This window comes from Podarcis liolepis, assembly GCF_965112155.1.
Source record: "Podarcis liolepis genome assembly, chromosome: 1".
In the NCBI taxonomy this organism is placed as follows: Eukaryota; Metazoa; Chordata; class Lepidosauria; order Squamata; family Lacertidae; genus Podarcis; species Podarcis liolepis.
The window spans coordinates 104386242-104412066 of NC_139554.1; the positions used below are offsets into that span (position 1 = coordinate 104386242).

General features: G+C 42.1%; 1 protein-coding gene and 1 long non-coding RNA gene across 3 annotated transcripts in view; one reads left to right on the forward strand and one right to left on the reverse strand.

Annotated features, from left to right (window-relative positions):
- Nucleotides 1–25825, forward strand: part of KCNJ3 (potassium inwardly rectifying channel subfamily J member 3) — a 118111-nt gene that overhangs the window by 72531 nt on the left and 19755 nt on the right. The gene's annotated exons all lie outside the window — the stretch shown is intronic.
- Nucleotides 32–4565, reverse strand: LOC310703304. Its single transcript, XR_014524068.1, has 3 exons — nt 4441–4565; nt 971–1015; nt 32–841 (listed from the first exon to the last, which is right to left on the reverse strand). It is a non-coding gene; the product is annotated as an uncharacterized lncRNA (long non-coding RNA).

A 25825-nucleotide genomic window follows, 5' to 3' on the forward strand; every position in this document is an offset into this window, starting at 1 on the left:
ACTCATAATTGTAGGTTTCATTTCCTAATAGTTCTGTCATAGTGTTACTGATTCATCAAATTATTCATCTAATTATTTACTCCATTATGTGAATTCAACTTATTTCCTTGTAAACTTGACTCATTTGAAGGGAAATCATATTCAAATATTATGTCAGTCACAACAGTAATTACAGTAATAAGAACCTACTGTATGTAAAGGAAAGATTCTCATATTTACGGTGGTATACTTTATTAAATATCAGTAATATATTAAGATATTAAGAATGTATTCTTTCGGACAATTCATGCAAGAAGACATATTCATGGGGGAGAAACTCTAAGTTTCTGCCCAATTAGCAATTGTTTAAAAAAATAGCAGTTTGGGGCCCTTTTATATCTTCTTTATGTATACAGGATGCCTCTTAGTTGTGTTTCTGTTTATGTTCTCTAGGCTAGTAAGGTACAAGCACCAGTGAATATGTGGAACAATTACAGCATCATTCTACTCGTGATTGTTTACAACAGGGATAGTCAATGTGGTGCCCTCCCCCCCCCCCAGATGTTGTGGACTCTAGTCAGCCTCAGAGGTGTGGCCAGTTGCCAGGAATGATGGAAGTTCTAGGTCACAAATCTGGCATGCACCACATTGACTCATGCAGGTTTGCAGAACACAAACGTGCTTAACAGAAAAGTATTAGATCTATCTGATGCATAGCTTTTTCAGTCACCTCAAAAGCACATTTGTAGCCTCATATTAAGACTAATGTGAATCATGAGCAAATGGTTGACGTGCTTAGAGAGAGGGGATTTCTTCTAAATGTCAGGATCCAGTGCGCTGTCAGTAGTTACCAAGTTAATATCTATAGAAGAAGACAAAAAGAGTCATTGTTCTAGCTATTATAGTTTTCATTAAGAAGTAGTTTAAAGCTAACTGAAAACTGAAACCGTGGGAAGATTGATCAAGTATTCAGCCGCGGCAGATTGCTCACCTTATGAAGGGTCTGGCAGGATTTTGTCAGGCTGCAAATCAGTAGCTGGGGAAGGTAAACAGTAATGTCATAATCTTCTCAGGCAGTGGAAGGTGTTTGCAGTCTCTGATATTGCCAGGCAAACTTTAAAGTACATTTTCTTAAAGATGGTAACTACAGTAACTATCATTGGTCTCTGCTTATCAAGTTTGTAAGTGAACACAAATGGAAGCCTGATACTGAAATCTGAGTGTAGGAAGAATCCTCACTATTACAAGTTTTCCTGGTAACACAGAAAAAACAGATTCCATTTTACTCTTAAGACAACTATTTTTGTTCATTTTAATGTTGCCAAAATGCAAATGCAAACTTCTCAGATGTCCAAACATTCGGAGAGCACTGTTTTGCAAAAATACAAAAATATATTTATGTATAGGGTTATCCATGTAACTTTGACAGGACACAGTCAAAGTATCAGTGGAAAAGTTACATTTAAGTTTGACAGGACACAAAAAGTATCAGTGGAAAAGTTACATTTCCATACAACACAGGTTGACTTCAAAAAGAGACTCACTGGATTACTTCAAATCTGCCAAGAACTTTATTTGTTGGTGTTGATGAGGATTGTTATCACTAGAATTAAAATGTTCTGTTTTCAGTGCACGGTATTTTTAACTTCTAATTTCTCCCTTCTGACAGAGTGATTGCTAGTTTCCACTATGCCTGGACATAATGTTCCACTAAGTATTGTGTGGTCTGAAACAGTATTTTTTTAAAACAAAAAACTCTTCAAGTTGTAAAATCCAGTTGTTTTGCACCAAATGTAAGTGCAAATTTGGCTTTTGTGTAGTAGAAGGCGACTGGACACTATTCCAAGCTAAATCAGCAAAGTGTTTCCAATCTGCAATAGACCTTGATCTGAAAAGTATGCTTAATTCAATGATAGCCACAAACACTATTTGTTTTTTAATGCTCTGTAAACTTCCTTGCATGATGGAGAGCTAAGTTTGAAATTGTCTGTTTATACTTTTGTTGTGATTTGGGAGCGGATCAATTATGTGGTTGTGCAAGCACACAAATATAAGGCTTCTGAGCAAATGCTATTTTGAATTGTCCCTGGGATTTGCAGCCTTATATATTCAGAAAGCAAGGGCTTTGGTGCCCTCTTCCCTCATATGCTACCTTTTCTTTGCAATCTCCCACCTGCCTTATTCTGAGAAATGGTAGTTGCCAGATTTTTAATTCAGCCCTAAGTAACATAGCTGACCAAAGCAATAACAGGCTTATGAGGGCTGCGCAAATATTCAGCTCAAAATCTTATCAGGGGTTGTTTGTTTGTTTATCCCCCACATTGAAGCATTCTCTTCAAGTACAGTACGATCATATCCTATATACATTTAACTTGCATGATTTCAACTACACGCACCCCCCCCCCACTTAAATGTGATCGCATATACAGGCGGCACTGGGAAATAAATAAATAGAATCATATCAGGAAATGGAGGGGGAAAGCTGGAGAGTCATTGTGGCTCACAAGGAGACCCTCCCCAGAACCCAAAGAGGATGTCAGTGAGGGCAGAGGTGCAGCAGGGCTTTGTTTAAGCTGTTCCGCCTCCCCGCCTAACAGCTGATACATGGAGTAGCGCAGCAGCAGTAGCCACTTTCCCACGAGTCCTCCGGGTGGCCCCAGAGCTGGGATCTTCAACTAGAGAGAGTTGTGTGGCGATAGAGTAGGAGAGCTAGAGAGCCGGGGGGAAATGGCCACTGTGCCCTTGTGTTCTTTGCCCTTCTAGGGAAATCCACTGTGAAAAGTAGCTTTTAAGCTCTCTGCCTCTGAGCAAGGCCATTTCCTAGTGTGGGCTTTGTATTTAACTTGTGGGATTTCAACCATGTATACAGGCATCACCCCACTTATGAGGGGGTTATGTTCCCCCCCATGTGCATAAGTGAAATCACATGGAGAGCACCTTCTGAGAAGCATCTAAATGTCCATTTCCCTACCTATCACTGCCCAACAGAAACCCAATGCGATTGGAGGCAAGCCTATCATATTAGTACCCTAGCTTTTAGATTTGAGAGTCCCTCTTCCCACCCCTTCAGTAGTATGGTATCCACTAGGCAAAATCTGCCTCTGAAAACTTTTGTTCCTGTTTTTAGCATTGTCTGATAGAAGCTACTGAATTCTGGTGGAAATAAGCTGACGTTGAACTATTAATGGTGGGCTTAACCTTCACTTTTATGACAAATAAAACTGGCAGTCAAATTGAGGTGCAGTTCAGTACTGATTTCAAACTTTTTGTACAAATCATCAGACTGCCCCTCATTTCAAAACACTATTTTATTTCGTTTTTTAAAAGAAAACTTTTTATTTCATTTTTTAAAAAGAAGACATTTTCCTTGAATAGCATCTTTCCATTTCAAAAAAAAAATTATTTGAAGATGTACACTCGTTTTCAGAAATAGAATGCTAGGTTAAAAAAAGAAAGGAAAAAAATACTGCTGAGGCTGTGATTCAGTGGAATCTACAGAGAAATCCTTTCTTACAAGAACCCAAAGCCTAAAGCTTTCACAGTTCTGACAATGACACAAGACTGGAACTAGAATAGCATTTCTTTTAATCCCCCCCTCTTTTTTTAACAGAACAACTGCTAAAAACCAAAATCTCCTAGCTAGGGAGAAATGTGGGACTAACGTATTTAAAAGGCAGAAGTTGGTTGCATCATAAAGGTTTTGGATGACAGAGGCAAAAGGATTGTGCTATTCTTATGAGGTCCTGTTTCTATTGTGACCAATGTGCACTTCATTTGATAATACATTCCATATATATTGCAGAATCTTAACTTGTCCCCATTTGAGTAGTAAGCTTATGCATCAGTAAAAGCAAGCTGTATCATGTGCAGATCTTAACAAAATAAACTCTAGGTTGTATCCAAGTAAGTCAAATTCGCTTTCAACATAGATACACTCTCTGCATTAAATCACTCCACCATTGCTTCATATATGACCCTCTGTTAGCCACCAAAATGACCATCGCAGACTGGAAGGAAGGCTGCACACTAGCACATTGTACATATGTGCTCTCTCTCTCTCTCTCTCTCTGTGTGTGTGTGTGTGTGTGTGAGAGAGAGAGAGAGAGAGAGAGAGAGAGAGAGAGAGACTAGGAGCTCGCTTTGTGGATTTCTGCAAGTGTTGGATTTATGGTCATTTCAAGGGATGATAATAGTAAAATAATTGCCTTTGCATTATGCCTTTAGAAAGAAGCTGTGGGTTGCTGGACATCTGCAGTTCTTCTCTTGAATTTTAATATTAACTTGCCATTGCACATGTTCTAAATACCCGTTTCCAGTGACTATCATTTATCCACTCAAGTGTTCTTGGGAAAGCAGGAGGCTTGTATTTTCCCCAGCTGACATTTTAATTGTTCTCGTACTCATGTTTATTTCAGTTATTTCTATCATAATAAACACGCAGTTCTCCAGATCATGTTACACCTTAAAATTCCTTACTCCCTGGTTGTAGTATATGGGTGTGTGTGTTTTTACAATATCTGTTACTAGGTAACAAAGCTGCTTAGTAGAATGTTCTGTTCGGTTGTTCTATTCAAAGCTACACAAAATGGAATTGTGGGTTTTCTTAAGTGTGCCACATTCTTTTGTTTGAGCCTTTATTTCATGAATTGTAGGATTGACACCTAGTGCAACTAGTCAAGATTTTTCTTGTACTGGAAGATCGAGACTTTTTGTGTGTTTATTCTGATGAAAAAAATTAATTCATTTCACCATGTTTATACTGTGGCTTATTTTATACAGTTCATGAGGCTGCCCGTGTTCTGTGCTATTCTTAGCATTCTCCTCACTTACCTATATCAACACACAAGCGCAAACAATGCCAATAATAAAAATTGACAGCCACATCAGTCAGCTTCAAATACAAGTTCCTGGCTCTAGTTTCAATTCAGGTTTTTACTCTGCAAATTTGTAAACGTGATGGATTTCGTTTTGACATTAACTCCAGCCCTTCTCCCATCATAACCGGAGGAATTTTCCAAAATGCTGCTCACCAGGACTTATTATAAATTCTAAATAACTTCAATTTCAAAGCTGAGTACAAGTACATGAAAGCAACACCAACTGATTTCAAATATATTTTATAGGGAAATGTGCTTGAAAGTGCATCCTTACACTGCAGTGATATATCTATTGGTACTGCTTGGAATGAAGTAGCTACAGTGAATATATGAGCAGCTCTTCCTTACTTCTCCGGTCAAATCTCATACTCCTTACTCAATATACTTACAAGGCAGCTTCTTAGAAGAGTCAGAATAATTTCTATGGCAAATCTGGATGTGATATATAAAGCATATTGACTTGTGCTGTTGGATAGCATGGCACAATGGTGGCTGACAGATTCTGTTCCCTGGAACCATTTCATTTTGTGAAAATACAGTGGTGGCAGCCTATATATTGATCAAATTCATTATAGCCTCTCTTCTTTTTTTGGTGTACTTTTCTTTAGTCATTAACTTTGACCCATTATCGTAATCTAGGATTGTCAGTCAGCATTGGCAAAATTGAATTAGCTGGACAAACAGTTGTCCACAAACACTCTCAATATGAGTTTCCTATGGGAGTCAAGCTCTTTCTCCAGCCATTCTCCAGACCTGAAGGCACATCTCCACCCCCATCGTTCAGCCCGGACACTGAGATCCAGCGCCAAGGGCCTTCTGGCAGTTCCCTCATTGCGAGGTTACAGGGAACCAGACAGAGGGCCTTCTCGGTAGTGGTGCCCACCCTGTGGAACACCCTCCCTTCAGATGTGAAGGAAATAAACAGCTATCCTATATTTAAAAGACATCTGAAGGCAGCCCTGTTTAGGGAAGTTTTTAATATTTAATGCTGTATTGTTTTTAACACTTGATTGGGAGCTGCACAGAGTGGCTGGGGAAGCTCAGCCAGATGGGCGGGGTATAAATAATTATTATATTATTATTCACGTCATAATTTGGCATTCTGTTGCCACGTGGTACATACCCGACATTATGGGGATCATGACTCCAGTCTGTGCATCTACGGCAGAACTAGAGCAATATATCACTAGTATGGTGCTGTATGCTCTGTTTCAGTAAAAATAGCCTTTATTATGCACATTCACATATATGAACAAGGCACATATCATTGTCATAAAGGTAAAGGGTAAAGGGACCCCTAACCGTTTGGTCCAGTCGCAGACGACTCTGGGGTTGCGGTGCTCATCTCACTTTACTGGCCGAGGGAGCCGGCATATAGCTTCCAGGTCATGTGGCCAGCATGACTAAGCCGCTTCTGGCAAACCAGAGCAGCGCACGGAAACACTGTTTACTTTCCCGCCAGAGCAGTAACTATTTATCTACTTGCACTTTGATGTGCTTTTGAACTGCTAGGTTGGCAGGAACAGGGACCGAGCAACGGGAGCTCACCCTGTCGTGGGGATTTGAACCGCTGACCTTCTGATCGGCAAGCCCTAGGCTCTGTGGTTTAGACAACAGCGCCACCCGCGTCCCATCATTGTCATACTACAGCATATATAATAATTTCCACTTTTGGTGTTCAGAATACATATTGTATTTTAATACTGTGCCTTCAGGGCTAGAAACAGATTACCCTTGTAGGCATTGGTAGCATAGATAGAGGGATAATGATGGACCGTTATTGAAGTTTCTTCCCAGTAAACCACCAGTATGGCTCTGCATTGTTTGGGATCTCTGCTTCGCCCCCACTTACCTCATTCATTCATTTGTTCGTTTAAATGCAGATATTTCCAAAATACAAAACACCAAACAATTGTAATTCATTTAATATATCCCCCCCCCCCTTGTTGAGTGAGCATAAATGTAAAGATCCTGCTTACCATTTATGTTACATTTCACAGATCTCCATTTTGCCCTTGCTTCATATAATAATAATATTAAGTCTTACTAACTATACTATCCCAGATTACGATAACGAGTCAAAGTTAATGACTGAATAAAATACACACACACACCCAAAAAAGGAGGGACTATATTTTCACAAAATGAAATTGTTCCAGGGAGAACAACACAATCTAAATGTGCAGTAAAAGTATTTATAGTAATGGTGCAGAAACAAAGCATCTAAATTGAGGAACAAAACAAAAGCTCCAGTTTTCTCTGCAGCATTCAAAAACAGCCAAGTAAAGAATGAGAACTCTGCATGGTTAGATTTTAAATGTTGTTATTGTGGATGCATGCATTTTTTTGGCATCTAGATATATTTAAGGAAAGCAAAGGAATCCCAATCTTTTGTCTGTTTTTGTGTTGGGGATATAGTCAATTTGTTACATTTGTTTATTATTAGTATATATTCCAGTAAGGTTGGAGATACTGCTATATAGGCTCCTCTGTAGGAATTCAAATTAGGACTGGACTGAACAGAAATAGAGACCATATTTTTGCAAGCAACTTTTGCAAGCAAGTTTGCAATTCAGAGACTTCAGCTCAGCTACCTGTGTGGTTTTGTGGCGTGCATGTCAGACTAGAACAGTGGCAGCCCAGGTTCAAATCCCCAACCAACAATCAAACTCGTTCAGGTGATCTAGGTCCAGTCACTATCTTTCAAATTTTAGTCTTTAGGTTTGTTGGGCAGATAAACTGGAGGGGGGATATAGGATGAGCCTCTTGGAGGAAAAAGGTGATCTAAATGTTCAAATTCAGCTTTTTAAGTCTTGTCACTTATGTAGCCAAAATGGCAACAGTCACATGAACAGGGGGAGGTAATCCGTGTGGCGGGGTGAGCTCCCGTTTCTCTGTCCCGGCTCCTGCCAACCTAGCCGTTCGAAAGCACACCAGTGCAAATAGATAAATAGGTACCACTGCGGTGAGAAGGTAAACGGCATTTCCGTGTGCTCTGTTTTCTGTCATAGTGTTCCCTTGTGCCAGAAGCAGTTTAGTCATGCTAGTCACGACCCAGAAAGCTGTCTGTGGACAAACATTGGCTCCCTTGACCTGAAAGCGAGATGAGCGCTGCACCCCATAATCACCTTTGACTGGACTTAACCATCCAGGGGTCCTTTACCTTTTTTTATAGGACACAGCTTGATTCTCAGTGGCTTCCATTGAGTTCTGTGTGACAAAGGAAACAACTCAAAATCTGGGACACCATTGAGGGAGAACTCATCTGGTACACTCCATCCCTCTCAATTCCATTCAAACTTTTTAAAAGCTCACCTCAGCCATCTTAAGCCATTGGCTAAATTCTTGTTGGCCCCTACTCAGAATGAAGTATGTGGTTTGGGGGACTAGGGAAGGGACTTCTTTTGGTGGCTCCTTGCATAAAGAACTCCTCCCCTACTGAGGTGCATTTGCCCCCATCTTTTCATAGTTTCACGTGGCTTGTTTAAGATATACCTGTTGGGAGCAGGAAAGACTTGAATAGATAAACTGATTTAGCCGCTGTTGCTATAAATTGCTACTTATGAGTTGTTCTGATCCTTTGCTTTGTGTATTTATATATTGTTTCTATCTTGTTTTTGTTGTAAACCACCATGTGGTGTGCAACGGGCGGCATATAAATAATCTATAAAATAAATAAATAAATAATAAAATTCAGATGCTTTCAAGTGTTTGTACTGCAAAGAGCCAAGGAAACAGAAGAACTTTCATTTTTTAGCATGCATCCCACACTTTGCCACATAACAACAATGATGTGTGCTGCCATGCCCTAAACATTTAAATATAAAAATAGTAGAACGAAGCCTTTTGTGTTTCCTCTCAGTGTGGTGCACTATTTCCGTAAAAAAAGGAAGGAAGCAAAATATGCTTGACATTTTCTGTGCTTGTTGCCATAATATTTAGGGAAAGTTCACACATTCAGGCAGCTAAATCATCACATTCTGGGGTCATCAGGGATCTCTGTCCCTTATTACCTCCTCTCTTTGCTCCAATTCTGGTGCCTTGGCTTCAGGTGATAAGAAGCAATGATCCATAGTGATTTGTTTCATAATGATTTATGCTATAGCCGTTCCACGCCTCCAAGTTATGAAGTGACAAGTGCAAATCACCCTTCATAGCCCCTTTCCTTTCTCCATATTTCTCAAAGCCATTAGAAGACCCTCTGATGCATTTTCACATTTTCAGGATACCCTTACAGAAGCAGTAAGAACTCTTCTGTCTCTTGCCTTATGGAATTCATACGAGGTGCGCAGCTGCATCCAAACAGAATAGACCCATTTATCTATATTCCACAGTCAGTCATCCACTGTACCCAGAAAAGATGCATGTGGAATGGGTGATTTTCACTCAACCTATGTGAAAATTATATTGGTTCTAATCCATTAAGGCCATGCATTCTCCCTTTGTTCATCACTCTGATGTCATGGGAAGCAGCAGGAACTGTTACACTATCTCTGACACAGTGGAGACAAGGTGGTGTAGACAACTCGCAGAAGATGTCACTCCAAAAGACATGGCAGATTTCAGAAGTGTGCATATGTCTTTGAATAATTTAGTTTCCCACCCAGATCTTTTGAAGTAGTCTATATACATAGCCTGTGTACAGTTGGCCTACAGACTGCACAGGTAGGCAAACCCCCTCCCCGGCCTTCCTTTCTTTTTTGGGGCCGAATAGTCAGACCACTTTCCATGCCCCCTGAGGATGCCCATTCCTTATTGGGCTGTTCTGGGGGAGGTTTTTGTGGGGGTTAGGAGTTGAGTGGACACACTAGTGCCCAGTTCCAACTCCCTTCAAATTTTGGGATTTCTCTATTGATTTCTATAGACAGCTCTAATTTCTGTCACTGGGGAAATAGCTTGTAAGTATGAATCAAGAAATACCCCATGGAAATAATCATATATGGTTCTCTCCAGACTTTTCATATATCTGTGTCTCTTCTTCCATCCCTCTTTTCCAGCCACTCTATTCCATTCCCACTTATATCAAGTTTTCAGGTACCCCCCTTTTTTTTCATTCAACAGCCAGCATCTTGTGGGCACTGAGCACACTTCTAATAGAATCATAGAATTGTAGAGTTGGAAGGGATCATAAGGATCATCTAGTCCAACTCTCTGTAATGCTGGAATCTTTTGCTTAACGCTCAACAACCATGAGCTTAAAAGTGTCAGGCTCTGAGTTGGACTGCTTCCCCCATATATATATATATATATTATACCTCTGCAAACCAGAAGTTGCCTGTGTCATGGTGGTCTCAGAGCGCATAGAGTGTTGGGAGTGGAACACAAATACACCAATCTTGATTAAGTTAGTTGTGCTCATTGCACCGTTTCACCGAGAGTGAAGGAGTGTAGGTTGGCTGAAGAGGAACTTTGGAAGGCTCCATGTCAGCAGTGTGAAGGATTTGAAGCCTGGACCCGGGGTGGTTTACTAATCTAGGTCAGGCTTAGAGACTGCCAAGAAGCAAGCAAGAATGATCCTGGGAAAGCCTGCTGGGTGAGCCACAGCAGTTGTCTCATCTGAGCTTCCTTCTGGATAACAACACTTTCTCCCCAGTTTTGTTGGTATATTAGTGATTAGATCAGGGGTGGGAACTTTTTCAACCAAAGGCCAGTGTTATATTTATAGCATCTGCCACCACAGGGCAAAAAAGTTTTGCCCTCCCCCCAAAATAACAACAACAACAACAACAACAATTGTACATATGAGTACAGGGCACTGCAATCATATAACTTACATACCTGGAAGAAGTAAGCCCCTTTTAGTTTTGGGGTTTTTTTACTCCTGAGTCAATGCATATAGGATTTTGCAGGATGATCTGCACCAAATGCATGAATTATAACCCCACCATGCCAGCAAATGGGGAAAAGAGAGAGGGTGGGACACACATGCAATGGTGCAGTGGACTATCAGTTCGAAAGCATGTCAAAGTGCAAGTAGATAAATAGGTACCGCTCCAGCAGGAAGGTAAACGGCGTTTCCATGTGCTGTTCTGGTTCGCCAGAAGCGGCTTAGTCATGCTGGCCACATGACCCGGAAGCAGTACGCCGGCTCCCTCGGCCAGTAAAGCGAGATGAGCGCTGCAACCCCAGAGTCGGTCACGACTGGACCTAATGGTCAGGGGTCCCTTTACCTTACCTTACTCTTGTGGCAAGGTTGTGCAGCAAGGGGGAGTGATAGACAAGTGGCAAGGAGAGCAGCAGAGGGGTGCAAGCAAAAGAAAGGGGTTTGCTTGTTGGATGCAGAATGAACTGAAAGCAATCAGTGTTCTGAGTGCGACCCCCTCCCACCTCTTCCTGCCTTCGCCTGTGTGCTTTCTTACTCACTGTCTCCATGAGAGAGGCTGTTCTGGAGTTGGCCTCCCAGGCTTATTACCTTTGTGTGTCCTTATGATTGCTGTGGCTCTGATGATTACAAAGACTTTGCAAGTCTTCAAGTGTTCTTTCCTCCAAACGGAAGCTGGTCCTATAGGCTCCTCTATATTTTCTGCGTCTTATAGAGCAAACCAAAACTGAAGCAAAATGATTTGTTTATAGGAATGAAGAAACACATCAAGTTAGGGAGAAATGGTTTTTTAACATTTAACTTCCATCTGTGGTTGTGTAATAAACTATAGATGCACAGATAATGGCAGAGTGCTGAAAGCACCTGTCTTCCAAGTAAAGATAGCATTACTGTCTGAAAATGGCAAGCAGTTGTTCCCTAAAGGCAGCAGTTAATTTAATATTTGAATTGCATTCAGTGTTAATACAATTCGGTGAGCATCCTAAGTATGAGATCATGACAGGAGACATTTTCATCTCCTATCTTGTGAGAGGTCTCAACTACAACTCGCTGAAGTAATATTTTGCTGAGCACCAGCATAGCATAACAGTGTTGTCGCAACTCAAGAACTGTAACTTTCCAATCTCGGTGTAGAAAAAAAAAATATTACAAGGCAGTTAGAAGTAGGGCTGAGCTCAAAGGGGCCATTTTTCACAAAACGTATTCACCAGCATCAAAAAACAGCATCCTCCCTCGGGCAGCTTTTCAGGAATTGCATTGGGCAGTGAGCAAAAGCGTTCACCCGTGCATAATGAGAGCAATTGGATTGGCTGAGCTCATCCATGTAATCGATGTAGGAAGAATCGCCCTCACTCTTAATTCACTTCACTTGTCCGCAGTGAAATAGCACCATGACATCATCCCATTCACTCATTTGGCTGGGATGACAGTAGGGGAGGGAGAAGATGAAGTCATTTGAAGGGGGACATTTTGCCTTTGGAATTGCAGAGAGGAGAGACAATGACAGTGGATACCAGCAAATTAGTGGTTAAAAAACCTGGCAAACCTTCAGCAAAGCCCTAGTTTGAACATTGCATTACAGATTATGCTATTTAGCATATAAAATGAATGCTGCAGTGACGTTAGTCACTGTCTGAATTTATTACCTAAGAGACACTTTAACTGAACTTTTTCAATCCGTAAAGATATATTTCTAATAGGTTTATCTAACACTAATATCTTGCTTGGCCTTTTAAGCTTTCACAAAGTTCCCTTTGGAGATTTAGAGCTAAGTTCGAAAACAGTGATAAGCTTGAGCAGAGCAAAATCACTCTATAATAATAATAGTAGTAGTTGTAGTAGTAATAATGATAATAATAATAAATTTATTTATTATTTATACCCTGCCCATCTGGCTGGGTTTCCACAGCTACTCTGGGCAGCTCCCAACAGAATTTTAAAAACATGATAATACATCAAACATGAAAAACTTCCCTTAACAGGGTTGCCTTCAGATGTCTTCTAAAAGTCAGATAGTTGTTAATTTCCTTGACATCTAATGGGAGGGTGTTCCACAAGGCGGGCGCCACCACCGAGAAGGCCCTCTGCCTGGTTCCCTGCAACCTTACTTCTCGCAGTGAGGGAACCGCCAGAAGGCTTTGCTTTTTCCTTTTGCCTGGTATGCAGAGCGCATTCACCAAACTATGGCATACCAGGACGTATTCACAAATAGTTGCAAATGAGGAGCTTACAGTCACTTTGCTCTTCCCCAATATTTTTTTACTCCAGCACTCCACTGAGCTAAACCAAGGTTTGACTTAACATGTCATTTGAACCCAGACTTGTGGTTATGCACCATGGGCTGTAGCCAATGATTATTCTTAGCTACCATGGGCCCTTGCTCAGATATTATACTATAACCAAACCTTGGCTTAGCGCAGGTGAGCACAGAAGTAAAAAGTATTGGAGTGGAGCAAGAGAAGCTCACATATTTGCATGGTCCTGATAAACCATAGTTTGACTTGCCATGTTGTGCAACCAGACCATTAGTGTTGATTATTTATTATCTTACTGGGCCATGGTTCCCGAGATTTGAACTCAGTATTTGTTTCTTTGTTTCATTTAACTTCTTTAAAGGCAAAAGCCTCTCTGACAGTCTAGGAAGCACCACTCCTGCTACATCCTTCAAAAATGAGGTTGAAAATCTCCCTGTAAAATGGCATTATGTAATCACCCCTCTCTCTTTTTGTAATTATTTATGTATATTTTTGGCTTTGTAACATAGTGATCATTACTAACAAACCAAAAGGTACAGTAGCATAACAAAGCAAATAAATAATAAGGAAAGGAAATGGCGGCACAGAAATGTAAATGAAGACATCCATATTTCCTGAGCTGGCATGGGTGGTGAATGTTGGGCATCCAGTTCTGAAGCATAGGAAATAAAATCCCACCAGGTTATATAAAAGCATTCTGGATCTTCCACCCCACCCCCCACCCCTGAAAATACACAGTTTATATGTGATTTTTTTCCACAACAGCCAAAGTCCACAAGTTCTCATACCATAAAAATGTTGTTTTTTCAAGGTTTTCCGTTGATGGACTATTGAAATCCTATCTGCAACCAGCATCTAAAACTTTCCATGGCAATAAGCTTTCTTGTTGTGAATCCACATACAGTGGTACCTCGGGTTACATACGCTTCAGGTTACATACGCTTCAGGTTACAGACTCCGCTAACCCAGAAATAGTACCTCGGGTTAAGAACTTTGCTTCAGGATGAGAACAGAAATCATGCGCCGGCGGCACAGCGGCAGCAGGAGGCCCCATTAGCTAAAGTGGTGCTTCAGGTTAAGAACAGTTTCAGGTTAAGAACAGACCTCTGGAATGAATTAAGTACGTAACCAGAGGTACCACTGTACTCAGTAATGATAGCTGTGGGCGGTGGCCTGAACAAGTAATTTAATCATTTTAGATATTTATTTATATACTGGGGACCGAAATAATGTAACATTAGTTCCAGAGATATCATGATGGGGAAAATGGCTGCCCTCATGTGATAATGTGAAGGAAGTCATTTTTATATCCACACTGCCCTGAGCTTCCGGATGCTTTTGGTACATTTGGCTATGAAAATAAAAATGATTAACACCCTCAAAAGGAAGTGCTTATCAGCTAGTGGTGCAATGGCTCAGTACTAAAGGGTACTTAAAGGTGAAAAGAGACTTCTCTGTAAGAAGCCATAGCTAGTTTAGACAGCCTGTGGAAATCTGCATTTTCACAGCTCTTGCAACACTGCTTACAGACAGATAAGTAAAGCCAGCAGGAGGGTTAGCTGTCCAGAATGGAGCCAATATGCTTTTTACTATATCTAACAGGAATAAAGAATTAATACCACAATAAATAAAGCACATATTCATTACAGTTATATCTCTCCTAGGGCACCCAACCCAGTGCTTTTGCCCAATGAAAAACCCAAGATATTGTCACTGTCCATTTGTCTACAGGATGTGTAATAAGTTGAGAAACGGAAAGATTTTCTCCTGCTTTTGTGCTCCTGTATCTTTTGAGTTAAAAAGCAAAGGTATTTGCCTCATAGCAAATACTAAATCATTCTTGAAAGTGCAGAAGCAGTACAAGTCTAATTCCTGATTATTAAGCCTTCTCTCTCTTTGTCGACTTTTCATTATCATATCGCAGAAAGGGTTTGTAAATTCCAACAGGAGTTCGTCTTATTACTTATCTACTTTATATTAGCAACCACCACCATGCCAACATTAATGTTTTTGTTTTTAATCTTGAAAGGATACACTGGAGCATTGAAAATCATAAGATTCGATTTTTTTAAGGTTTTGCATAAGCCTTCACAGACTGAGAATTCTGGTTTAACCATGGGTGATATCCAGTGTCAGATACTCAGAACACACCCATTGAAATCAATGAACTTATAGAACCTTGCTCAACTGAGTTCAATAGGTCTGCTCTGAGTCTGACATAGTTTGGATAGCACCCTGTGTGCATTTCAGTATTCAGTTATGAAAAAGAAATTCAGTGGTACCTTGGGTTATAGACACTTCAGGTTACATACGCTTCACGTTACAGACTTGGCTAACCCAGAAATAGTACCTCGGGTTAAGAACTTTGCTTCAGGATCAGAACAGAAATCGTGCTCCGGCAGCGGGGCAGCAGTGGGAGGCCCCATTAGCTAGAGTGGTGCTTCAGGTTAAGAACAGTTTCAGGTTAAGAACGGACCTCCGGAACAAATTAAGTTCCTAACCCGAGGTACCACTGTATTCAAATATATTTCTCACACTTCTTATTAGTAAGAAAATACATTTCCGTTGCATCTCTTAACTGTTTAGGGATGTTTTTAATGCTCGTTTTAATTCTGTTTTTAGTCCTCTGTTAGGAGCCTCCTAGAGTGGCTGGGGAAACCCGGCCAGATGGGCGGGGTATAAATAATAAAATTATTATATGTATGTTGTTATAAATTATATGTATGTTGTTATAAATAACATACATACATACACTTGCTGTTTTCTCATAGAACTGTGTAAATGGATTCCGTGTTTGACTTACTATGTCAATTATATATGTTCAAAATACTCGAGACACTTTTACTTATTGGAGCAACCGAAATACATTTTAGAGCTGTAGCATAAAAGTCAGTATCCAACAATGACCATAATCTTTGCTTCCAAATATAACATCAGTCATAAAATATTGTAAACTCGGTGCCAGGAATTTCCCTCCAGTGTCATATTGGTACCTCGAGATTTTCAAGATTTTATTTCCTTATAATGGTTTACAAGTGGGATCTACAGAAAAGCATGGCAAAGTGGAATGTTTCAGTTCAAGATTCCAGCCTGTCAGCCACAGACTCTTCCTATGATTTTACCGTATTTTTCGCACCAGAGGACGCACCGGACAATAGGACGCACTTTGTTTTAGAGGGGGGAGAACAAGAAAAAAAAATTCACCCCCTCTGCCCAGCGCCCCTTCAGTGAAGCAGCAGGAGGCGCTGCACAGAGAGGGGGAGAACTTTCCCTCTCTTGTTTTCCCGCTCTAAAACAAGGTGCTGTTTAAGGTGCGTTCAGGCGGCTACCTTGGAAGCCTGGAGAGCGAGAGGGGTCGGTGTGCACTGACCCCTCTCGCTCTCCAGGCTTCAGGTTCCTTTCGACCTGCTCTTTGGGGCTGGAGGGGGGAAGCCCACCACCAGCCCCAAAGAGCAGGTCAGGGAGCAGCGGAAAGGCGCAGCGGAGAGGCTCCTGCCATAGCCGCGCGTCACCTCTCCAGCCGGGAGAGGGTCGTGGGGCTATGGCTTCTTTAGCCCCGCGCGTGCTCTCCCGGCTGGGGAGGTGACGCGCGGCTATGGCAGGAGCCTCTAAAGCCGCGCATCACCTCTCCAGCCGGGAGAGGGTCGCGGGGGGCTGCTTTAGCCCCGCGAGTGCTCTCCGGGCTGGAGAGGTGACGCGGGCCTGTAGAGGCTCCTGCCATAGCCGCGTGTCACCTCTCCAGCTGGGAGAGGGTCGCGGGGTGCTTCTTTAGCCCCCCGCGCGCTCTCCCGGCTGGAGAGGTTCCTGCCATAGCCGCGCGTCACCTCTCTAGCCGGGAGACGGTCGCGGGGCTATGGCGTCTTCGCTCCATAGGATGCACACACATTTCCCCTTCATTTTTGAAGGGGGAAAAGTGTGTCCTATAGAGCGAAAAATACGGTATTTTATTTTATTTAACAAAATTTGTAACCCATTTAACTGTGTATAACATTTCGAAACAGTTTACGAAGAGTATAAAATATACATTAAGATTGTCAGTAAAAAAAAATAATAATTCTATGTTAAAAACAAGGCTATAAAAAGCAAGATGAATAAAAAGCACATTCTCCCTTGCTTTCTAATCCAGCCTTCTACCAGTCAGCCAACATTCAGTGGTCATATTGAACATGCTCAGACATAACTGGAAACAGAACGTAATATACTTTGGCATCCCAATGTACAAAGTTATATATAGCTGTCATTTTGCACAGGATGACAAGTGCTGACATAACAGAAACAGCATGTGGTATAAGGCAACTGTGGCATCTGCCTGTCCTTTTGGGCTATGCACCAGTTTTACTACAAGGGAAGTTGTTGCATGTGTGCTCTGTAAACGTTCCTTAAAATAACATTTTTTGAAAGGGTTTTTCGTGATTTTCAAACAATACTGTCTGGAATTTGAAAGTTGGCCCCAGCTAGTCATGGGTAAACTGCTCAGTTCTCCTTGAAATTTGCTCTTTTTTACAGTTCAATAAATTGAAGCAGGGGGGGCATTGAAAACCACAACTCCCTTCTTTTGTAGCAGCAAAGGATACTTGAAGCATTCATTCAGGATGCAGTCTGGAAGGACTGCCCAGCCATCTCCACTGCCATTTCCCCATCACCGCAAAGAGGAAACTTGGTTGGGAGCAGGAGACAACGGGTTGGCTGAATGAACCCATTATGAGTCAGAGCCAAACACCACATTTTCAAACTGCCCTAATTATAAACTGCTGACCTTAGTAGTTCAAGCCACCAGTGCACCTGCAAAGATGGGACTCATTTCTCTTCCTATTCAGGGGTTGGTATGAATGGGAAAGCATCAATTCCTTTAGCTTAAAGTAATAACACAACAGCAACAACGATCTGATACCGCAATCGCCAGCATTTTACTGCCACTGGCCACATTTGGAATTTTTGTGAAAGTGCTGCAAGTGCCACTCTCAAAATGGCTGCCGTGGGGACATAACACGTCACAAAATGTTGCTGTGGGAGATGGCATTTCACAGAATGGCTGCCATGGAAGCGTAACGTAACACCAAATGGCAGCTCATTTCTGACAATACACAGGGATCATGTCATGTGTTTCCATGTGAAAAGGAATCATGTTCATGCTTCGTTTTACTAGAATTGAGAAATAAGCCTGTGGACAATAAACATTATGAATTTCATTCTAGTCCACTCAGTGTTAGACAAAAGCAGAATGGCAGAATCTAAACTGTTCCTGCAGACTCAGAGAAACCCAGCATGTTCAAAAAGTGTAAGTATTTGTAATGTGAGGAGTACTAGGGGTAGCAAACCAGCATACACTAATTAGGTAATGTGACATAAAAGCTGGCTTGAAATAGTTGTGCAACTCAGCCTTTCTGAGGCATTCTCGTGCTCCTGGGATTAAAATGCTGCACTTCTTCATTAGCTAAGATGAAAGCTTAAATAGTCTCCTATCTTAGCTGAGGCTAAAGCAATTACATTTGTGTTTTAGCCTTGTGCATAGTCATAGATCTTCTGTTTTGAAGCCAAAAGTTCTACCTCATTGAATGCAATAATTTGTATTTAATCATTTATATGTTGGCAATTTGGATGCCCTTTTCACAGCTGTCAACTTTTCCCTTTTCTTGCAAGGAATCCTATTCGGAATAAGGGAATTTCCCTTAAAAAAGGGAAAATGTTGGCAGCTGTCAGGGGTTTAGGAGCAGAGGCAAGGGCAAGGGAGGAAACAGAGAGCGAAGGGGAGGAGGCAGAAGAAAAGATGAGTGATGACGACGACCCGAGATCTCCGAGTCTTTCCAGTGAATCAGAGGATTCACAGAAAGGAGCACCAGTGGCCAGGGCAAGGGGGGAGTCTAGGGGGGCACCCCAGGAAGATAGAGCCAGAGGGGACTCAGAGGAGAGCAGTTGGAAATCGGGACCAGCGTCACCGCCAGAGAGCAGGGAAGAGGAAAGGAGCCAGGGGGCAAGCGCTGGCAGCTCACCACAGGAGGGAGGGCACGAGTCAGGAGTGGCCACACCTCCATCGGGGAGCGAAGAAACGGTTAAGCGGAAAGTGGAAGGTTGGGCACGCGCGCCAAGTTCAAATGCAGAGGAAGGTGGCGCAGTAAGCAGCCCGGAAAGGGAGCCAGGTCCTAAAGCCCGGCGCAAGGAGACAGGAGGGTCCGGGGGGTCAGCGTCAGAAGAATCCCGGAAGGAAGAGACCCCGGGGGGTAGAGGGACCCAGAGGAGGACAGTCAGGCGGGAAAGGTGGAGCCGGGCTAGGATATTAAGTTGGTGCACACGGGGCGGAGACTCAGACGGAGCTTCGCCGATCTAGCTACTAGACGTAGAGTTGCGCGCAGCAGCGTGAGAATGGAAACTGTAACTCAATAAAGACTTTTACTTAATGATCACTGGCTAGCGTGATCCTCTGTGAGCTAGGATCTTCAAGCAGCTCTGACAGCAGCTATGCCTTTTCAGTAGGAAAAATGCTTGTCAACAATAAAGCAAAAGACAGAAAAATAATAACTGCTAGCGTCCTCATGTAAAAAATGGTAATCTAGAAACAAAAAGTGGAAGCTAAAATGCCATACTACTATTTATGAATGTAACAAAGTATTTGTCAGTATTCTAGGTCATATTTTCGTTTCATTTGTGATCAGTGTGGTGTAGTAGTTAGAGTGTTGGACTATGATCTGGGAGACTCCGGTTCAAATCCTGGCTGAGCCATGAAGCTCACAGGCTACAAAGAGGATCCTTAACAAAATATCCCAACTTTGGTTTCATATGGAAGAGTGACATAGATATAAATACATTTTTTAAAAAAAACTAAAATAAAATTTTACTGTGTTTCTCCAGACTCTTAACAGGCATGTTCCTGTTCATGCCTCCAGCAAGTCTGAAAAAGGCAGCAGGGGTAGCCAACATGGTGCTCTCCGGCTGCTCTTCAGTTATAGTTCCCATCCACATCAGAAGGGCCCCATGTTGGTTATCTCTGATAATAAAGAGTAGAAGAAGTATGGAAAATAGGAAAAGGAATAGCTGTTGCTTTCCCTTTTTCTTCTTCTGAAATATCCCTATTAAGGACCCCTGCTCTTCGGCTTGTCAATCGGAAACATCCCTATAGGGAAAAGAGAGAGGTGGGGTTTTTTTTTAACCTTATAGTGTGCATCCCTCCAACCCTAATCTCCTTTTAAGAATATTTACTATAAGCCAATTCCGTTTCTCTCCCTGCCTCTTTTTTGGTTTTCCTCGACCAACAACCTAACCACCGAGAAGGCCCTCTGCCTGGTTCCCTGCAACCTTACTTCTCGCAGTGAGGGAACCGCCAGAAGGCTTTGCTTTTTCCTTTTGCCTGGTATGCAGAGCGCATTCACCAAACTATGGCATACCAGGACGTATTCACAAATAGTTGCAAATGAGGAGCTTACAGTCACTTTGCTCTTCCCCAATATTTTTTTACTCCAGCACTCCACTGAGCTAAACCAAGGTTTGACTTAACATGTCATTTGAACCCAGACTTGTGGTTATGCACCATGGGCTGTAGCCAATGATTATTCTTAGCTACCATGGGCCCTTGCTCAGATATTATACTATAACCAAACCTTGGCTTAGCGCAGGTGAGCACAGAAGTAAAAAGTATTGGAGTGGAGCAAGAGAAGCTCACATATTTGCATGGTCCTGATAAACCATAGTTTGACTTGCCATGTTGTGCAACCAGACCATTAGTGTTGATTATTTATTATCTTACTGGGCCATGGTTCCCGAGATTTGAACTCAGTATTTGTTTCTTTGTTTCATTTAACTTCTTTAAAGGCAAAAGCCTCTCTGACAGTCTAGGAAGCACCACTCCTGCTACATCCTTCAAAAATGAGGTTGAAAATCTCCCTGTAAAATGGCATTATGTAATCACCCCTCTCTCTTTTTGTAATTATTTATGTATATTTTTGGCTTTGTAACATAGTGATCATTACTAACAAACCAAAAGGTACAGTAGCATAACAAAGCAAATAAATAATAAGGAAAGGAAATGGCGGCACAGAAATGTAAATGAAGACATCCATATTTCCTGAGCTGGCATGGGTGGTGAATGTTGGGCATCCAGTTCTGAAGCATAGGAAATAAAATCCCACCAGGTTATATAAAAGCATTCTGGATCTTCCACCCCACCCCCCACCCCTGAAAATACACAGTTTATATGTGATTTTTTTCCACAACAGCCAAAGTCCACAAGTTCTCATACCATAAAAATGTTGTTTTTTCAAGGTTTTCCGTTGATGGACTATTGAAATCCTATCTGCAACCAGCATCTAAAACTTTCCATGGCAATAAGCTTTCTTGTTGTGAATCCACATACAGTGGTACCTCGGGTTACATACGCTTCAGGTTACATACGCTTCAGGTTACAGACTCCGCTAACCCAGAAATAGTACCTCGGGTTAAGAACTTTGCTTCAGGATGAGAACAGAAATCATGCGCCGGCGGCACAGCGGCAGCAGGAGGCCCCATTAGCTAAAGTGGTGCTTCAGGTTAAGAACAGTTTCAGGTTAAGAACAGACCTCTGGAATGAATTAAGTACGTAACCAGAGGTACCACTGTACTCAGTAATGATAGCTGTGGGCGGTGGCCTGAACAAGTAATTTAATCATTTTAGATATTTATTTATATACTGGGGACCGAAATAATGTAACATTAGTTCCAGAGATATCATGATGGGGAAAATGGCTGCCCTCATGTGATAATGTGAAGGAAGTCATTTTTATATCCACACTGCCCTGAGCTTCCGGATGCTTTTGGTACATTTGGCTATGAAAATAAAAATGATTAACACCCTCAAAAGGAAGTGCTTATCAGCTAGTGGTGCAATGGCTCAGTACTAAAGGGTACTTAAAGGTGAAAAGAGACTTCTCTGTAAGAAGCCATAGCTAGTTTAGACAGCCTGTGGAAATCTGCATTTTCACAGCTCTTGCAACACTGCTTACAGACAGATAAGTAAAGCCAGCAGGAGGGTTAGCTGTCCAGAATGGAGCCAATATGCTTTTTACTATATCTAACAGGAATAAAGAATTAATACCACAATAAATAAAGCACATATTCATTACAGTTATATCTCTCCTAGGGCACCCAACCCAGTGCTTTTGCCCAATGAAAAACCCAAGATATTGTCACTGTCCATTTGTCTACAGGATGTGTAATAAGTTGAGAAACGGAAAGATTTTCTCCTGCTTTTGTGCTCCTGTATCTTTTGAGTTAAAAAGCAAAGGTATTTGCCTCATAGCAAATACTAAATCATTCTTGAAAGTGCAGAAGCAGTACAAGTCTAATTCCTGATTATTAAGCCTTCTCTCTCTTTGTCGACTTTTCATTATCATATCGCAGAAAGGGTTTGTAAATTCCAACAGGAGTTCGTCTTATTACTTATCTACTTTATATTAGCAACCACCACCATGCCAACATTAATGTTTTTGTTTTTAATCTTGAAAGGATACACTGGAGCATTGAAAATCATAAGATTCGATTTTTTTAAGGTTTTGCATAAGCCTTCACAGACTGAGAATTCTGGTTTAACCATGGGTGATATCCAGTGTCAGATACTCAGAACACACCCATTGAAATCAATGAACTTATAGAACCTTGCTCAACTGAGTTCAATAGGTCTGCTCTGAGTCTGACATAGTTTGGATAGCACCCTGTGTGCATTTCAGTATTCAGTTATGAAAAAGAAATTCAGTGGTACCTTGGGTTATAGACACTTCAGGTTACATACGCTTCACGTTACAGACTTGGCTAACCCAGAAATAGTACCTCGGGTTAAGAACTTTGCTTCAGGATCAGAACAGAAATCGTGCTCCGGCAGCGGGGCAGCAGTGGGAGGCCCCATTAGCTAGAGTGGTGCTTCAGGTTAAGAACAGTTTCAGGTTAAGAACGGACCTCCGGAACAAATTAAGTTCCTAACCCGAGGTACCACTGTATTCAAATATATTTCTCACACTTCTTATTAGTAAGAAAATACATTTCCGTTGCATCTCTTAACTGTTTAGGGATGTTTTTAATGCTCGTTTTAATTCTGTTTTTAGTCCTCTGTTAGGAGCCTCCTAGAGTGGCTGGGGAAACCCGGCCAGATGGGCGGGGTATAAATAATAAAATTATTATATGTATGTTGTTATAAATTATATGTATGTTGTTATAAATAACATACATACATACACTTGCTGTTTTCTCATAGAACTGTGTAAATGGATTCCGTGTTTGACTTACTATGTCAATTATATATGTTCAAAATACTCGAGACACTTTTACTTATTGGAGCAACCGAAATACATTTTAGAGCTGTAGCATAAAAGTCAGTATCCAACAATGACCATAATCTTTGCTTCCAAATATAACATCAGTCATAAAATATTGTAAACTCGGTGCCAGGAATTTCCCTCCAGTGTCATATTGGTACCTCGAGATTTTCAAGATTTTATTTCCTTATAATGGTTTACAAGTGGGATCTACAGAAAAGCATGGCAAAGTGGAATGTTTCAGTTCAAGATTCCAGCCTGTCAGCCACAGACTCTTCCTATGATTTTACCGTATTTTTCGCACCAGAGGACGCACCGGACAATAGGACGCACTTTGTTTTAGAGGGGGGAGAACAAGAAAAAAAAATTCACCCCCTCTGCCCAGCGCCCCTTCAGTGAAGCAGCAGGAGGCGCTGCACAGAGAGGGGGAGAACTTTCCCTCTCTTGTTTTCCCGCTCTAAAACAAGGTGCTGTTTAAGGTGCGTTCAGGCGGCTACCTTGGAAGCCTGGAGAGCGAGAGGGGTCGGTGTGCACTGACCCCTCTCGCTCTCCAGGCTTCAGGTTCCTTTCGACCTGCTCTTTGGGGCTGGAGGGGGGAAGCCCACCACCAGCCCCAAAGAGCAGGTCAGGGAGCAGCGGAAAGGCGCAGCGGAGAGGCTCCTGCCATAGCCGCGCGTCACCTCTCCAGCCGGGAGAGGGTCGTGGGGCTATGGCTTCTTTAGCCCCGCGCGTGCTCTCCCGGCTGGGGAGGTGACGCGCGGCTATGGCAGGAGCCTCTAAAGCCGCGCATCACCTCTCCAGCCGGGAGAGGGTCGCGGGGGGCTGCTTTAGCCCCGCGAGTGCTCTCCGGGCTGGAGAGGTGACGCGGGCCTGTAGAGGCTCCTGCCATAGCCGCGTGTCACCTCTCCAGCTGGGAGAGGGTCGCGGGGTGCTTCTTTAGCCCCCCGCGCGCTCTCCCGGCTGGAGAGGTTCCTGCCATAGCCGCGCGTCACCTCTCTAGCCGGGAGACGGTCGCGGGGCTATGGCGTCTTCGCTCCATAGGATGCACACACATTTCCCCTTCATTTTTGAAGGGGGAAAAGTGTGTCCTATAGAGCGAAAAATACGGTATTTTATTTTATTTAACAAAATTTGTAACCCATTTAACTGTGTATAACATTTCGAAACAGTTTACGAAGAGTATAAAATATACATTAAGATTGTCAGTAAAAAAAAATAATAATTCTATGTTAAAAACAAGGCTATAAAAAGCAAGATGAATAAAAAGCACATTCTCCCTTGCTTTCTAATCCAGCCTTCTACCAGTCAGCCAACATTCAGTGGTCATATTGAACATGCTCAGACATAACTGGAAACAGAACGTAATATACTTTGGCATCCCAATGTACAAAGTTATATATAGCTGTCATTTTGCACAGGATGACAAGTGCTGACATAACAGAAACAGCATGTGGTATAAGGCAACTGTGGCATCTGCCTGTCCTTTTGGGCTATGCACCAGTTTTACTACAAGGGAAGTTGTTGCATGTGTGCTCTGTAAACGTTCCTTAAAATAACATTTTTTGAAAGGGTTTTTCGTGATTTTCAAACAATACTGTCTGGAATTTGAAAGTTGGCCCCAGCTAGTCATGGGTAAACTGCTCAGTTCTCCTTGAAATTTGCTCTTTTTTACAGTTCAATAAATTGAAGCAGGGGGGGCATTGAAAACCACAACTCCCTTCTTTTGTAGCAGCAAAGGATACTTGAAGCATTCATTCAGGATGCAGTCTGGAAGGACTGCCCAGCCATCTCCACTGCCATTTCCCCATCACCGCAAAGAGGAAACTTGGTTGGGAGCAGGAGACAACGGGTTGGCTGAATGAACCCATTATGAGTCAGAGCCAAACACCACATTTTCAAACTGCCCTAATTATAAACTGCTGACCTTAGTAGTTCAAGCCACCAGTGCACCTGCAAAGATGGGACTCATTTCTCTTCCTATTCAGGGGTTGGTATGAATGGGAAAGCATCAATTCCTTTAGCTTAAAGTAATAACACAACAGCAACAACGATCTGATACCGCAATCGCCAGCATTTTACTGCCACTGGCCACATTTGGAATTTTTGTGAAAGTGCTGCAAGTGCCACTCTCAAAATGGCTGCCGTGGGGACATAACACGTCACAAAATGTTGCTGTGGGAGATGGCATTTCACAGAATGGCTGCCATGGAAGCGTAACGTAACACCAAATGGCAGCTCATTTCTGACAATACACAGGGATCATGTCATGTGTTTCCATGTGAAAAGGAATCATGTTCATGCTTCGTTTTACTAGAATTGAGAAATAAGCCTGTGGACAATAAACATTATGAATTTCATTCTAGTCCACTCAGTGTTAGACAAAAGCAGAATGGCAGAATCTAAACTGTTCCTGCAGACTCAGAGAAACCCAGCATGTTCAAAAAGTGTAAGTATTTGTAATGTGAGGAGTACTAGGGGTAGCAAACCAGCATACACTAATTAGGTAATGTGACATAAAAGCTGGCTTGAAATAGTTGTGCAACTCAGCCTTTCTGAGGCATTCTCGTGCTCCTGGGATTAAAATGCTGCACTTCTTCATTAGCTAAGATGAAAGCTTAA